Here is a 2,500-nt window from a genome sequence, read left to right as displayed (position 1 = left end):
CCCCCCCCCGGGCCCGGCTCGCCAACGCGCGCTCGCTCGCTCACGCCACTCGCGCAGCCCTCCGCCGCTCTGCGGCCGCCTCCTCCTCCCGGCCGCTGACCTCCGCTCTCCGCCCCGGCGTGGGGACGGCGCGGCGCGCCCTCCCTCGCCCCCCGCCCCGCCGCCGCCCCACGGCGCCCGCGCTGCGCGGCCCCCCCCCCGGCCGCGGCCCCCCGCGCGCCGCCGCCGCCGCCGGGCCTCAACGCAACGCCGCGCGGCTGACGCCAGCCGGCGGGTGGAAGTGGCTCGACGACGCGCTGCGGACGCGGGGAAGCGCGGGGTTGGGGGGGGCCCGGCGGGCGCCGAAACGGCGGCGGTCAGGGCCAGGGCGAGGCAAAGGGCGGCCGGCCGTCCCCTCTGCCGGAGGGGAACGGGGGACCGGCGCACCACCGGGAGAGTGGTGGAGGAGAGGCCCGTGCGGCGGCACTGGCGGTGGTGGCGGGCGGGCGGCGCCGGGCGCCGGGCCACCGCGACCGACCCGATCTGGGGGCCCGGCGGGACGAAGTCCGCGACGCGGGCGCTCCGGGAGCGGGGGTTTCCCGAGTCTGCACTTAGGGGGACGAAGGCCCGGCCGCGCGGGGAGGGGAAGGAGAGCACCCCCCCTCTCCCCGGGGCAACGGGCCTGCGAGGCGCCCCAGCCGCGCCACACCGCGCGCGCCACGCGGCGCGGCGGCAGCCGCCGGGCTCGGAGGGGAGGGCGGGCACGGCCGGGCGCACCCGAACCGCGCCCCCCCCCACACCCACCGAGGGGCGGCACGCCGCTGCGCCCACGCCACGGCGCGGGTGACGATTGACCGTCAAGCGACGCTCAGACAGGCGTAGCCCCGGGAGGAACCCGGGGCCGCAAGTGCGTTCGAAGTGTCGATGATCAATGTGTCCTGCAATTCACATTAATTCTCGCAGCTAGCTGCGTTCTTCATCGACGCACGAGCCGAGTGATCCACCGCTAAGAGTTGTCTCGGTTTCGGTCCCCGCCGCGCGCGCGGGGGGACCGGGCAGCTTTCGCAGCCCCTGGGGGGCCCCCCCTCCTCCGCCCCCTCCTCCTCCGCCCCACCGCCCTTCCTCACGCCGACGCCGGCTGCTGAGCAAGGGACGGCAGAGACGGAAGGAGAGAGAGAGCGAGAGAAAGAGAGGGGCTTGCCTCACTGACCGTACAAGCACAGAGAAAGGGGGGGGGGGGGAAACGAAGGGCAAACCCGAACGAGAAGGGCGGGGAGCCCTCGCTCCCGACCTGGGGACAAACCCTGTCTCGCTTCGAGTCCGGCCCAGGCGCCCGGCTCGGTCTGGCCCGGCAGGGAGCGGCGGGCCGGCCACACCGCCTGCCTCGGGATGTTGGGGGGGGTCCGTCCCCGCAGACCACCCCCCCCCCGCCCCAGGCGTCAGAGCCCGGCCGCCACCGGGAGCGGCGTCGCCCCGCCGCCCGCGCGCCTGCGGCCCGCCGGCCCCGCGCTTCCCAGCTCCTCGCTCGCCTCGCCGGCCCTCCGGCTCGACCGCCGCCGCCGCCGCCGCCGCGGCGCCCACACCCCCGCGCGCCCGCACACACCGCCTCGCGGGTGACGCCACGCGCTCGCCCGTCCCCTCCGCGGACAGACGCCCGGCGGCGGGCAGGCGGGCAAGGCGGCACGGACGGGGACGGCGCCCGCTCTCCCCGTCTCCACGCGGAGAGCGGGGCGGGCCGCCCCCGCCGCCGCCCCACCACCGCCCCCCCGCTGCCTGGCGGAGCCGGGCGGGGCAGAGCGAGGCGGGCGCCCCGGACGGCAGAGTGCCGGGGCGGGCGCGTAGGGTAGGGCGCCGCCGACGGCGGCCACGGCGGAAGACCCAGAAGCACCGGCCAGGGAGAAGGAGGAGACGCGCGGAGGCTCGGCGCCCGCACCACCCGCGGTGGGGGCTCGCCCTCCCGGCGGCGAGCACGCGCTCGCGCCCGGCTCGCAACGCTCGAGGCAGGCCGGCAACTAGGCCGACCGCGCGGCGTCTCTCCGCCGAGACCAGACCGCGGAGAGAGGGGGCAGGGTAACCCCTCTCCGTCCCGGCTGCCCGCGGGGCGAGCGCGGGGCGCGCCGGCTGGCATGGGGGGGCGCGGCGCCCGCGCGCGCCGACCCCCCGGCCCTCCGGCAGCACGCCCGGCCGCCTCCGCGAGTCGCATCGGGCCGCCCGAGTCTTTAAACCTCCGCCCGGCTCTCCAACCGAGAACCCTCGGGCCCGGAGCCCGGGGCCCATGGCCATCCCTGCCCGGGGCGGCTGCCGGCGGCCGCGGTGGCCGGAGGCCCTCTCCCCTCTCTCGCTCGCTCCCTCCCTCCCCGCCCCCCCCACCCCCACCGCGGGGGAGGAAGGACCGGGGTGGGGGGAAGCCGAGGCGGGGGGGGGGAAGGCACGGCCGGTGCGGCGCGCACGGTGCGGCACCCGGGAGGAGCACGCTGGCACACGGGACCACACGGGTGGGTCACCGAGGGGGGGGCAGGAG

General features: G+C 79.2%; 1 non-coding gene across 1 annotated transcript; it reads right to left on the bottom strand.

Moving 5' to 3' along the window:
- Positions 1-841: 841 nt before the first annotated feature.
- LOC135326056 (5.8S ribosomal RNA) lies at positions 842-994 on the bottom strand. Its single transcript, XR_010386720.1, has one exon. It is a non-coding gene; the product is annotated as a 5.8S ribosomal RNA (ribosomal RNA).
- Positions 995-2,500: the final 1,506 nt, after the last annotated feature.

Source organism: Dromaius novaehollandiae, unplaced genomic scaffold (genome assembly GCF_036370855.1).
Source record: "Dromaius novaehollandiae isolate bDroNov1 unplaced genomic scaffold, bDroNov1.hap1 HAP1_SCAFFOLD_134, whole genome shotgun sequence".
Lineage (NCBI taxonomy): Eukaryota > Metazoa > Chordata > Aves > Casuariiformes > Dromaiidae > Dromaius > Dromaius novaehollandiae.
Note: the sequence above shows the minus strand (reverse complement) of the source record. Positions and strands in the feature narration are given on the sequence as shown.